Source organism: Micropterus salmoides, unplaced genomic scaffold, assembly GCF_014851395.1.
Source record: "Micropterus salmoides isolate LMB-PRFRI ecotype aquatic unplaced genomic scaffold, ASM1485139v1 Ms_hic_scaffold_20, whole genome shotgun sequence".
NCBI lineage: Eukaryota > Metazoa > Chordata > Actinopteri > Centrarchiformes > Centrarchidae > Micropterus > Micropterus salmoides.
Window position 1 is genome coordinate 6,966,702 of NW_024041151.1, and position 14,179 is coordinate 6,980,880.

The following is a 14,179-nucleotide window of genomic DNA, read 5'->3' on the forward strand; positions in this document are numbered from 1 at the left end:
GGCATTCCTAAGAGCATGAACAGTGTTAACTGCAAATTATATACAAGACAATCAAGGCAACAACCTAATTCAACAGAGGCAGCCAGCAGACAACACCCAGAGGGAACTAAAACCGAGACTAAAGCTACGTTTGTTCCATTTGTCTGAAAAACGGACGTGAACATTTACTTGGATTGTTGTTCTGTTGAACTTGTGTGATTTCTTTATTCCCACAATGATTTGTAAACACATGGCAAATTTGCTGTTTTACAAGATATCATGAAACCGTAACGGTAACAGTTATGATAATCATGATACAAACAGAAATTTGCACACAGTAGCTCTGGTTTAATCTAGAGAAGCTGCAGAGCTACAGTCTCTATTGATTCAACTTACACTGTAAATTTCCAGCTAAACTGAGGCTTTTTGAAGACCCTTTTCTCTCTCTCTCTTGCCTGTCATTCACCGGTCGGCACCACAGCATGCACAACGCGGTTCCTCGTGGTTCTATTTCAAGTAGCCGGCTATTTAAATGCGATAAAATATTCTTTGTGTGGTTCATCAACGGTGATAAATTCCCGGGAGGTGCGGACAACTCGGCACAACACCAGTGAAGCTGGGGCTCAGTCTCTTCAGCAAGTGTTTCTCTTCCTTTGTCACTCAATGCAGAAAAACTAGTCCATGCATTTGTTACTTCTAGGCTGGATTACTGCAATTCCTTATTATCAGGCTGCTCGAAAAAGTCCATTAAGACTCTTCAGCTGATCCAGAATGCTGCAGCACGTGTTCTGACAGGAACCAGGAAAAGAGATCACATTTCTCCTGTTTTAGCTTCTTTGCATTGGCTTCCAGTAAAATCCAGAATAGAATTTAAAATCATTCTTCTTACCTACAAAGCTCTTAATGGTCAGGCACCATCTTATCTTAAAGAGCTCATAGTACCTTACTACCCCACCAGAGCACTGCGCTCACAGAATGCAGGGTTACTTGTGGTTCCTAGAGTCTCCAAAAGTAGACTAGGAGCCAGAGCGTTCAGCTATCAAGCTCCTCTCCTGTGGAACCAGGTTCCAGTTTGGGTTCAGGAGGCAGACACCATCTCCACATTTAAGAGTAGGCTTAAGACTTTCCTCTTTGATAAAGCTTATAGTTAGGGCTGGCTCAGGTAGTCCTGAACCATCCCTTAGTTATGCTGCTATAGGCCTAGACTGCCGGGGGATTTCCCATGATGCACTGAGCTCCTCTCTCCTCTACTTTCTCTCCCTCTGTATGCAACCTTATCCCATTATTGCATGTTACTAACACAACTTCTCCCCTTTCTGGTAGTCTTGTGCTTTCTCGTCCCTCTCCTCTCTCCTCCTATCACTTCCTGCAGGTTTTCTGGCTCTGGAGCTGTGGAGTCTGGATCTGTGGCTGCGGGTCGCCTGCTGCCCCCGTGTTCCTGCTCGACACCCTCTACTGCAACGACTATTGTTGCTAGTCTTATTGTTATTATAATCATTAACATTACGATGGTTACCATTAACACTATTATAAATATCTGTACCATTTTTCATTTAGTTTATAGCAACATTACCTTCGCTGTCTGTACCTCTGTGTGTATATTGTGTAGGCTGCCTCCCTCCCCTCTCTCTCTCCTTACATCCCTCTCTCTCTCTCTCTCTCTCTCTCTCTTTCTCTCTCTCTCTCTTTCACTCTCTTTCTCTCTCTCTCTCTCTCTCACCCCAACCGGTCGAGGCAGATGCCCACCCACCCTGAGCCATGGTTCTGCTCGAGGTTTCTGCCTCTTAAAAGGAAGTTTTTCCTTGCCTCTGTCGCCTAGTGCTGCTCTTGGTGGGAACTGTTGGGCTTCTGTAAATATCATCACAGAGCACGGTCTAGACCTGCTCTTTTATGAAAAGCGCTGTGAGATAACTGTTGTTGTGATTTGGCGCTATATAAATAAAATTGAATTGAAAAATTGAACCACACACATGCACACACACGCACACACACACACACACACACACACACACACACACACACACACACACACACACACACACACACACACACACACACACACACGCTACGCCTACAACTGGGCACTGATGATCCAGGGTTAGGATTACAAGTTTGGATTTATTCATGCACTTTTAAAAACATTTAGTGAAAGTTTTATTATTTATTATACATGTTTATTTACAGCATAAATGTTATTGAACTGTATATTGTAATAGGCTGGATATTAACTTATTGGGAGAGAGAACTGGTACTTCTATGCAAATTCAGACGTTGAGCACCCCCATATCCAAAATGGCATGATCCTTGTTTTGCTGCGAAGCTTCGACTGTGAGATTGACAGTCGATTCAGACTCCGCCCATCAAAGCATCGAATCTTCGATTGTTGGGGGTCAGCCCTAGAGAACAGGAACACAACTGTTTAAAAGTAGCTATTAATGTCTGTGGGTATCTGTCAATGCAAAACATCTTTCTTTGAAAAAGGTTATTTTGGAATTTCACCTCCTCTTTGTTGAGAGTAGGGAGCTTCTTTACTTTACTTTTCTTTACTAATCCTCAGTCTTCCATTTGTTCCTGTGATGGAAAAAGAAATTTAAAGAAGACACAAGGGTTACAGCTTTGAAGCATTTTCCAGCACTATCAGGTTGATGTCATACTGGATAGTTTCGTCCTTTTAATACTCAGAAAACAGGTTGTTTCTTGTAATACTGTTTTTGTCCCTGGGTAGAGAGGTACAGAACATGAACTTCTCAGAAGAAAGATAATGGTAAAATGTTAAGGTAAAATTATAGTTTGCATTAAAATAAAAAAGGAAGCATTGTGGCTGCAGACTTTCATTCCATCTCAAACCACAATATATAGCTACTTAAAAAGGCTGGTGTCATATACATAAAATATTCTGATCATAAACGTTTTGCACCAAAGCTTCAGATCCAAAGAGTAAAATGCCCATTAGTTGGCTTCAAATCAGATTGTTATATAAGAAACAAAAGAACAAAATCTCAAACTCTTGTACCTCTAAATAACTGCTTGCGTCATTTTTTTTCTCCAAGGAGCAAAGTGACTTGACACTTTGGCATTTTCGGGTTTGTGGACAAAAGTATCTGCTCTTTGTGGGGTTTGGAGACGTGACACATAAAAGATCACAGGGCGAAGGCAAATCAGGCTGTTGTCATGGAACTTTCCAGGTTGGAGGAAATTAATAGACGTCAAAAATAGCATTTCCACTGGCTCATGTACTGTATTTATCTTATCCCCCATTATTTTCAATGCAGCTCAAACCAGTCATTATAGAGTTGCTCTGTTTTGTTTGCAGACACAGAAATAAACAGTGCCACACTAAGGTGTTATAGAGAACCACATTACAGAAAACACATCTTCAGATCACAGTGACATGACTGGAACATCAAGACACATTTCAAGTAGAGCCACTGAGGACTACTTTTGTTAGCAAGGGGCCCAAAATTACTCTTCATACAATGAATAAATTCTGGTGGTATCCATTTAAATATATATTTATACACACACACACACACACACACACACAAATGTGTCTTAACTCCTCTGTGTCTTTAAACATCACCGCCTCTCTGAACTGATCCCCCTTCTCTCATCCTCCTGATGTCCTCTTCTGCCACCCTTCACCCCTGTGTGTTAAGAAATGTAATTAACCTTTCTTTGACCTGCCGGGTTATATAGAGGCCATTTGTCTTTTTACTTAACACCATACAAAAGTATCTCAACCCTCACAAGCGCTTTTATGTAGCTTTATGAGAGGGTGCACACCGAAGCCAGAGATGGGTCCACCCTGGCGTGTCAGGCTGAATGACCAGTTAAACTCAGCATCTTCTTTATGTGTGTGAAGGGTTAAAATGAAAGCTGTTAAGTTTTATGTGAGTGAAATCTCATTAATTAATATCATCATGATATGAACAAAATGAGTGTAGCTATTGTTTTAGTAAAGTTTCAGTTTTGTTACAAAGTACTAAGTCGGTGGTTTGCGGCTACAGCAAAAAGAAGTAATTACCCTCTCTCGACATACATTTCTCAAAGGTGTGTGTGTGTGCAAGTTATGAGTGAAGTGTGTAATTACAGGGAAAACAAAGCAGTGCACCCTGATGCATTCTAAAGCAGACTTTGCCAACATCCTCTTTGTTTTTTTACATATGAAATTATGCGCCCACCAGGGCGTATAATTAGAAATCAATTAAACTCTGTATCACACATCCAACTAAATTCCTCACAACAATTTTGCAGTATATTATCCAAGTGTACTCCGTAAAGGCTGTAATATTGAGAGGTTAGGAGAACATTGCAAAAATGTCAAGTTAAGTCATAAGTATTAAACAGCATGTGGGGACAGCTATGTGCACGAGTTAGTGCCTATATAAAGAGTTTTTAAAGTGGCACTGGCTATGTTGAATGTGTGTGTGTCAGTTGCCAGAAGATACACACACAATTTTTCATGTATTGGTGGAGCAGGTGATTTGATATTCCAGTTTCCATAATCATACTCAGTAGTCTCTTTTCTTTAGCAGCCTAGTATCCCTTGTCCATATTAGATTATTTGGTGCCCGTTTCACCAAATCTACATCATGCAATCTGCACTTCGCAACATGATATAATATCATGTATTGTCAAGTTTCACAGTAAAAGTTGGAACCCATGAATACACATGTCCTGTAGGACAAATATATCTGCAAACATTAATTTGTGAAATATTATGCTGCCACCATATCAGATCTGTGTGCAAGCAGCATTACAAATTGCGTTTTTGAAATTGGCCCTTCAACCTCATGATTTATGTCAAATGCCAACATTCAGTGCCAATGCAGGAAGTAGTTTGTCCTTTATAGGACAATATTGTAGTTTGATAATTGTGTAGCATGTCTGTGTAGCACATCACAGACCTGCAATTCACATGTTTTTTCCCTATTCAAACTGAAGTGGACAAAGCAGATTACCACCTGCTGCTTTCTTCCTTGCCTATTAAGCCTGCACACCATTATCCATCCTGTTCTTATGGCTTACCTAACAAGGAAATTTCAATCTTATCAAAGTCTTATCAAAGTTTTAGCCTGTTATGACATTATGTGTTGATTTTATCAATTGTAAAAGACATAAGCATAACGAAGTGAAACTTACTGCTTGACATTAGCCTACTTTGTGTTAACCGATGTTGCAAGCATGCATGCAAACAAAACATTTAAACAAAGTTTCAAAGAGTAATACAACACATAGATATATAGAGCGTTATTAGGTTGCTCTCACATCTGCCGTGTTTGCCAATAAAGGTCATTTAAATTTGAATTTGATATCAAAAAAGAGTGATAGAGAGGAGGGCTGTGTAGTCTGAACCCAGGATAATGCATGCATATCTGAAGCTGTCTTTGACCCTTCAATAGACACCATGGTTGAGAATCTGAAGTACATTCTTAAAGGACCAATATGTAATATATTTACTGTACTAAATCCAAGGGCGTCACTGAAAAGTGGTGGGGACATTTAAGGGCTCATATTAGGGGTGTGACAAAACACTTAGTTCACGAGACGTGATAATGCACAATACTGGAGTCACGAGAACAAGACAACAACATACTCCAATGCTATTTAGAAGAAATATTCATTTATGAGACTACTCGATTGGGGGGTCTGGGGTTCCTCCCCCAGAAGATTTTGATTATTTTTTCTGCCTCAATTTATGGTGAAAATGTCTTTATTTATATGAAGGGAAACAAAATGTGGCCAGTGCCAATTCAGAATATAAAAATATTATTGAATATAATACAGTAATCAGCATATTGTTTTTTTTGCCTAAGTTACTTCTAGATCTGTTTCTTCTATATTTACATTGCATTTTTGTTTTTATTATGCAAGTAAACCTTTCTCATAGAATTTATATTTGTTATTTAACATTTCTTGTTGCAAGCTCATTTTCAGAAAACTTTTAGCAAATGCTTACAAAAAGTGGTGGGGACATGCCGCATCCCCAGTGTAAATGACACCTATGACTAAATCACAAAATAACCATGATAACCACTTCCTCACTTGCTGATTTATTATTGTTCTCTGTGTCCACCCACTCATATACTCACATCCTGCATAGGAGCATATCTTTGATGAATAAAGACTATTGTTGAAGGTTTATGGAAAGATAACACAAAGAGAGATAATTATGTAAGATTAAAATAAGATTTATCAGTTTGCATGCCTAGATCATGATTTCTGATCAAGAACTGAACTTATGTTAATGCACAAGCAAATGAGTGCCAGTTCAGTACTTTTGTGTTGTGCATATGTGTGTGTGCTGGGATGTCCTGATATGAATAATATGTGTGTGTGTGTGTGTGTGTGTGTGTGTTTCTTTGCATGGCTGCATCCAGCATCTTTGTATTTTTGCCTTCTGAAGGGTGCCAGTCGGCTCCAAACAAATTCCCAAAAAGTTAGAGGCTAAAAGAGTTCAATGCGGACGTCTGGGCGGAGAGAGTAAGCAATCCCCCCAAAAACCCATCTTATTCTGCTTTGCTGGAGAAGGGCCATTATGAACTCCAGTGAATGAGCAGTCCTCTGCTCCACTCTCAGAAATAACCATTACAGGAGAAATCTCAAGGAGCGAGGAAGGAAGCCTGAGAGGACGTCCCTCTTACTCAGTCAAATAAAAATGCAGATACATTTGCATTTCTATCCAGCAGCTGTTGTTTAATTTGAGGGTTGAAATGAATAAAGCCAAACACACACACACACACACACACACACACACACACACACACACACACACACACACACAATATGTACAATACATGGGTTTTATGATAAGCCCATTTGGGCTAAATGTTAAAGAAAGGGGGCGCAAGTTGAATATTTTAGCAGCTGACACACAACCTTTTTTATGTATTTTTTTAAGTAACTTTGATTTTTATAATGTCTGTATCATGAAAAAGACACTTCAACTTAAAAACCATTTAACCCTTAAAATTGTGATCTGGCTTTGGTCATAGACCTTTAGTTGCTTTGAAAAAGTTCTCCACCAATTTAGTATTGCACTCCTGTAGCATTGTCAGACTCATGAAGGACAGTCTAAAAAAAGGATAAAAATCAATGCAGCAAAACCAGTGATTTCGCTTACATTCGTTTATATTTAGAATTATGGAGTGTGATGGGCATGTTTCACTATATAGTCAACACTTTATTGACCAAAACATTAATTCAGGAAGTAGTCAGTGGATTAATCAGTAAGTGCAGTCCTAACTGAAGCCTACTGATAATCTTACACATAACATTTCAATTGAGACATTAAGACGTTATTTGAGGTAATTTAAACTCTGTTATCTAAAATATCTATTAAGTAAAATTAATAGCAGCCTATATTATTTCATTTAATTAAATTGGACTCTTGGTTTTGGCAGTGTAGTTGCAAATCCAGCAACAGTCAGTCCTCCCTCAGGAGCCACATTTTAGCCCTCACTCAGCAGTCTGTGATTCTGCCTGCATCATTGAGCCTTCGCCAGATACTGTTGAACTGTATTATACGGAACTGCTCACTCTTGTCCGTAGGATACAGGCCTACTATTGATTCCAGTCTGCCTATTACTCCTGCTCCCCCTCCCCCCTCCTCTCCTCCCCCAGCACACTCACGCTTCCCACCTCCCCTCAGCCTCCCTCGTCTTCCTTGGACTGCAGCAGAGAAACCGCTGCATCGAAGAAGACAAGAAACAAGAAATCTGGGCGCGATGCTTTCTGCCTCTGTTGCTGTGTAGAGAGGGAAATCAGGGAGACTCATCGAGCTCGTTACGGTGCATCTGGTCCTCTGTAGATTGTAAGTATTTCTTTGTTTTTAATGTGCCAAACTATAACTTCCTCTCCCTCTCTTCCACTCCGCTGTAGTGTAACATAGATCGGATCTTTATCCGCCTGTTTGGATCATTTAATATGCAAAATGGAAATGGGACATGTGGTGCAGCTGGTGACTTTTGTTGTAATGGCAATAAAATGATGAATAAACCCGCTGTGCGCATGATTGACAGAAAAGTTGGGGAACTTTCTAAGAGTTGTCCAGCATGAGAATAACAAATTCACACCACATAAACTATATTTGATCAGAAAATGTCTTCCTGATTTTTAATCAGAGCATATTCAAAAACACATTTATTAACAATTTAATATTCACAAAGTTTATTTCATAAAATGCAGCAAAAAGGTCCTTTTGCACAATTTAACCAGCATTTTAGTGACTTCCCAGATCTTACATGCGTGTGTAGTGGTTGCGGTGATGGTGTTGCGGTTGGGGTGTTACCATCCTGACGTGCGCATTGGTCGTATAAAGATGAGATGGTACACACGCACGGCAGTGGCAACCCCGAGCTTTCCCGTCCGCCGAGCGCGCACATGCAGGAGGGATGAATCTGCAGTGAGAGAGAACAGATCCATACATTACTCTGGATTTAATGTTCGATGCAGTGTGCGGATAGTCATCTAACTGTACAGCGCACCGTGCCGCCGCTTCGCAGGGAGGATTGATTCCTAGCCAGTAGTACGGACCGAAATCTAATTATGGGACGCGACTTGCGTCAAAAGGCTCAGTGGTGATTGATGTTCCTTCCTGTACATGGTCTGTGGGCTGTGCTCCCCGGTGGAGCCGCTTAGTAGGCTGCAGTAAGCCTATAGCGAACGGTGCAAGTGGAACAAAGAGGAAAGTGACTGATGAGTTTTGCATAAAGCTGCCCCAGTAGGCTGAAATTCTGACCAGCTGTTTGTTTCAAGGAAGTTCTCCGAGTGAATAAAGGTTCAGTCTGAATAGATATTTGACAAACACTCAAATCAGTAAATTCATGTTTGCCTTGGGCCTGCATATAGTACCTAAGTGTTTGCTTTAGCTCAGCAGATGACAATCCAGGCATCTATTCAGCTATTTAACCACTTTCTATTGCGTGTTATCTCAGCTTCATCTATATTTCATAGGAAACTAAACACAAAAGAGGGTTTGGGTTTGGCTTGTCTGCACCACATGCTATAGTGAGGGCCAGGGCAGAAAGACAATCTGTCAGCCAATCACTAGCCTGGGAAGAGGAGAGAGAGAGTAACATCATCAAACCAACTGTTCAAATGCGCAACCACACCAAGAAAGATGTTGCTGGAGAAGACAGAAGAGCACATGTATTTTTAATGGAAACACAGTTAAGAGTAGGCTATCCTACCAAAATTATTACTGGTGTAGATATTTTTGGGTGGCTGTGTTGCACTTTATCACTCAGCTTTTTACATGTCAGCAAAGGTGAAATTAATCCTATTCATTGAAAATGTGCTTCTTTGCCAAGAGTCGGAAGTGCTTTGCTGTGTGTTCCATAGACAGTATATAAAGATGGGCAATGCATCTCCGCTTCCTACCATTATACAAATATTAAGCCAAAATTTCCTGGATATGGCGCTGCCATCTTGCATTGGTGACATCATTTGGAGCAAGCGCAGTAGAGATCGGGGTTGGAGCTGTGATATCGACTCAGCCGACCGAATCACGAGCAGGGCTCAGCTGTCAATCGTGATGTAAAACACCCTTCTTACAGATATATCAAATAAGAAATTAAAGCCAACCTTAATCATCATAAAAATGAGCACCTGAACAAACATCATTGTGATGAGAACTACCTAAAATGACAGAAATGTATTTGACTTGTAGTTCAATTTTTGGTTTGGCCCATGTCCCATCCACTAATGGAGGAAGACCTATACTGCAGCCAGCCACCAGGGGCTGTGAGCTGTCATTTTGCCTTTTTTTTCTTTATTGAGAGCCTAAGTCCCTCCCCTTCCAGTGGACCGCCATGGGACCTTACTTCGGAAAAAATATGTACAGTAGTCAATGGCAAGAGACAACAAACTTTTTTATCCAGTTTGAATTGTGCTCTGAATTACACATATGATATGGCCATATGATGGCCAATTCAAAATGTACAAGTCAAGAAAGTCGCAGTTTGATGGAAAACCGTTGAAGTGTAAGATTGTGAAAATACATAATTAAAAGACCACAAACCGAAAGTTTGTATGTGACGTGGTAACTTTTTCTCTCAATGGCTGAAGCTAACGTCAAAGAACTTACATGTGTATATGATGTGATAAAAGGACAGAGAGTCGCTGGATTAAACACATCAGATGACATATTTTTCTGTGCAGAATTTAGCTAAGTTATCCAGCTAGCAGCAACCAAGCAATGAGCGTTAGGTAGCATTGCCGCGTTAACATGTTGGTGATGTCTATTGTGCGAGATGATAGATGAAGTTAATTGAATAGTTTTCACACGCAACAACATGTAACTTTACTGTTTTACAACAAACTGCAACTTCTTGACGGACAAAATTATCTTTTAAATTGACAAACATCATATGTGTAATTGAGGGCACAGTTCAAACAGGATCAAATAATAAGTAGTTCTCGCCATTGACTACTATACATATTTTTTCTGAAATAAGGTCCCATGGGACAGAAGCAGAAGCGAGTAACTTAGACTTTCTATATACAGTCTTTGGTTCAGACAGAACGCAAGATGAACTTTAGAGGCAGCACGGTTGCATCCAAAGTTAATGTAAAGACTCAATTAGAGGCTAATTCTCCTGGTGTGAAGACTTGAGAATCTTCCAACTTTAGCAAAAAATATGCACTTGTCCTGGAGCTTTACGAATCTGCTTCATAAACGTTCAGAAACGGAATAACGGAAAATCCATTGCTAGCTAGCTTACAGCTGGTACATTGAAATCATCTTGTCATATGACAGGCAAATAACTTCATTTTCCAAAAAAACAAAACACTACAGGTGTAATTAAAATAATTTTCAGTAAAATAAATATCAAAGGAGAACCCTAACCCTAACCCTACACTTATATTGACAAAACAAAAGTATGACAAAAATACAGAAAAGACAGACAGGCGCACAAACACACACACTCTCTTACTATCAAATCACAGTTTGGGACCCCCACAGCAGCTGGTCAAACTCCTGCAGTCTGTAAAGCCTCACAGCCATCATTATATACAAGCAATCAGCAAGCTGTATGTGTTTGTGTGTGTGTGTACATCAGGAGGAGAACCCAAATTAAGTGCTGTGTTGTTTGATAGTTCCCTTTGCAGCAGTGCATTTGTGAATATATGAATTTATGTGTTTCTTGCCCTTCATTTGTGTTCAGTGGATCTCTGAGCTGTAAGGCTGCTGCTGTACCATGTAGTGTATGTTCATTATTTTAATCTGAACCCTCACTCCACTGCTCTCCCGGCATGCTACTTCAACAGCCTCTTGAGGCTGCGTTTTTAAAGTGCTTGTTCACCAGCCTGTTTCCCCTTTTTGGGGAAGCAGAGCACATGTTTCCAATGCCTGATAAGATATTAAGTTTCAGATATTCAAAACTATGCTCTTGAATTCAGTGTCTACTTTTAATTTGTGATGATAACATGTTTGCTCACAGTGAAGCTTAATGCTTCCACAGATTGTGTGACATTTTCCACTAACTACAGACATGACTAAGTTTAATTTCCTTCACTGTACGAGCTGTGTATTACTTCCAGTGGCGTATTTGCCATTGGCTAGGGCAGTAGACGTAACACATGGGTCACAGATTTGGCATTGTTCTGGATGGTAAAACTTACAAAGTCAAGGGGCTTTGCTGAGTGACAAAAGATCACTCCAGCAACATGGCTGGTAGCCTGTGCAGCAGCTCTGTCGGTGTGACACAAAACAACTCTGCATTAAAAAAACACAAGGGGCTGTGAAATATATAGATAGATGAGTTTTAAGGCTTATCAGACACCAAAACACTGCACAATATTTTTACAATTGTCTGATCTACAGCTGTGGGAAGTTATCATGATTTTTTATACATTTGCTTGGCACCTGCCAAGCAAACTCATTTTTGTAGTTTGACCGTGCCTTTTTCACACGCAACGTTAGCTATATCGTTACTGTCAGGGCATGTCTATCAAGTCAATTTACATACCGCAGCAACGCACACACACATACAGACTGTGACCAGTGGGGAGCAGAATGGGCTGTCGTTATAACTAAATTTTCACAGAAAGCAACATGAAGAACAGCTGCAGGCATCCGACACACTACACTCGTTAGTTGTTGAGCTACAAAGAGGCTTACCGTTCACAGTTTCTCTCGACTGTCCCTTAAGATTACAACGTTAGTCCAACATGCTGAGCTTGCTAGCCAGATCAGCCGCGCAAATGGCTAACGCCAAATTAGGTAACCTTTAAAATAAACAATAAAATAACACAAAACACAACCGTTACAGAGCTTGTTACGGTTGTGGAACTTTTGAAGCACTAATTTATTAATTCAGCACGCCCTGAAGTGTAAAGTATGAACAATGTGGTTGTTGCGGTGCTTGCCATCCTCAGTGATTTAATTTTGCGGTTATCTCAACAGCCCTAATGAACCATTTTATTATCTTTAAACCATTAAGTTATCTACCAGGAATGTGTGCTTGCAGGTATTTGACTGGCCAACTTGGCTCCTTGGTGGAAGATGTTGCAACCAAAGTTGAACCAGGTTCTACTTTTTTGCCCACCGTCAGAGCCCTCTGTGTTGGCACCCATGCTGCGTCAACAAAGAGACCTCATTTAAATGAATGAGGGAGATGTGTCTTTTCATACAGGGCTAAAGTTGGTCTAAATAGTTTAATTTAAGGGTAAGGCTTGTGCTAACAGACCTCAAGCAGATTAAATTTCTCTTTTAGATTGAACTCATATTGCACATTAGGCTTTATTATTGCATAGGAAGTCCTGCGCTATTTCTGTCAAAACCTAAACCTCACTTGTGTAGCATCTACTAAGCTTGGCATGCAGTTTTATTCACATGATGTGCATTAGCAAATGTTCACTGCAGCCATCTGTGGGCGCCGCAGAAAGCCTGTAGGGCTCTGCACACACCACTTGCATTTACATATTGTCAACCAGAATGTCGCATGCGGATACAGGATCTAATCTGTCTGACTTACGTGTTAATACTGCTATTCCACACTTCAAAAACACAATTTAGTCAGAGAAAGATACATGTAATACATACAATGTCCTGCAGAAAACATTTTCTCCATTTCACCCTGCACAGTATGAGTATGTCCCAGAGAATGCACCTGCAGAGTGTATGCTTGTGTGCGTTCATGCATCTACTGCGTGTGCGTGAGTGATTAATGAATGTAGCTGGATGGCGTCAGTGGGCCATGACAGCACCACTGCGAGGAAATCATTTCTTCTCTCACAGTGGACTGCTGATTCAGAGATCGCAGGAATTTTTGCTGATTGCTAAAATCACATCATAAGGGTGCTCTTATAATAACCCCAATCACAGCATCATGGTGGAAGGAGAACGGAGTCGCCATCAAAAACAGAAATAAAAACGGCCATAAACAATATTAGCTTGCTTGTTTATGGGAGAAAGGCCAAGGTTGTGGGCTGAAATGTGGTCACGTCTTGTATTTACCGTATGTATCCCTTACATCAGCAGTATATGTTGTGTGAAAACACCATACAGGTTGCTTCAAAGAAGGACTGGGCATTTGGACTTTAAAGAATCATCTCTGGAGTTCAAACTCCATGAAAGGCTTCTAAATGTCAGCATTAATTACCATTTGTACAAGGAGGAGAATGGTTAGCCTATCATGAATAATGAAATGTCAACAGAAGAGGGATATCTTTCATATTCCGCATTGCCATCATGACGATGACTTTGAAATACTTGGCGTACTCAGATGAGAGAGATGAGAAGATTGAGAGAGAGAGAGAGAGAGAGAGAGAGAGAGAGAGAGAGAGAGAGAGAGAGAGAGCAGGAAGAAAGAAAGGAGGTAGAAGGGAAGAGAGGGGAAACCACAGATCAGCATGGAGGTGGTGAATTGAGACCAGGGATTATACACAGACCTGGCTGCCTATTATGCGCCAATATTCATTTCCCCTCTATTATATAAAGTTCAGTGTTACAGTGTATTGAGTTGATTGGCTATTTTCTTCTTGGCCATTTGGTTCAGAAACTCTCAGAGCATATCATGAGGTTTATCACAGAGTCTGACCTTTAGTCTCAGACGTCAAGCACTTAGTTGGAGGAGCTGCGTCGCTGGAAATTAGTGCAAAGAAGACGGTGTTTAGGTACCTAGAAAACATGTCTAGTCTTGTAATATCTTTTTAAGACTATTTTCAGCTGTATAAAAGGTACAAAATCTAAAGC

At 40.3% G+C, this 14,179-nt stretch overlaps 1 protein-coding gene across 1 annotated transcript in view; it reads left to right on the forward strand.

Annotated features, from left to right (window-relative positions):
• Window positions 1–7,471: 7,471 nt before the first annotated feature.
• Window positions 7,472–14,179, forward strand: part of LOC119914793 (synaptic vesicle glycoprotein 2C-like) — a 47,211-nt gene continuing 40,503 nt past the window's right edge. Inside the window, exon 1 of the mRNA XM_038734315.1 lies at window positions 7,472–7,792. The gene's annotated coding sequence lies outside the window, so the exon portion shown is untranslated. The remainder of the gene's footprint in view (window positions 7,793–14,179) is intronic.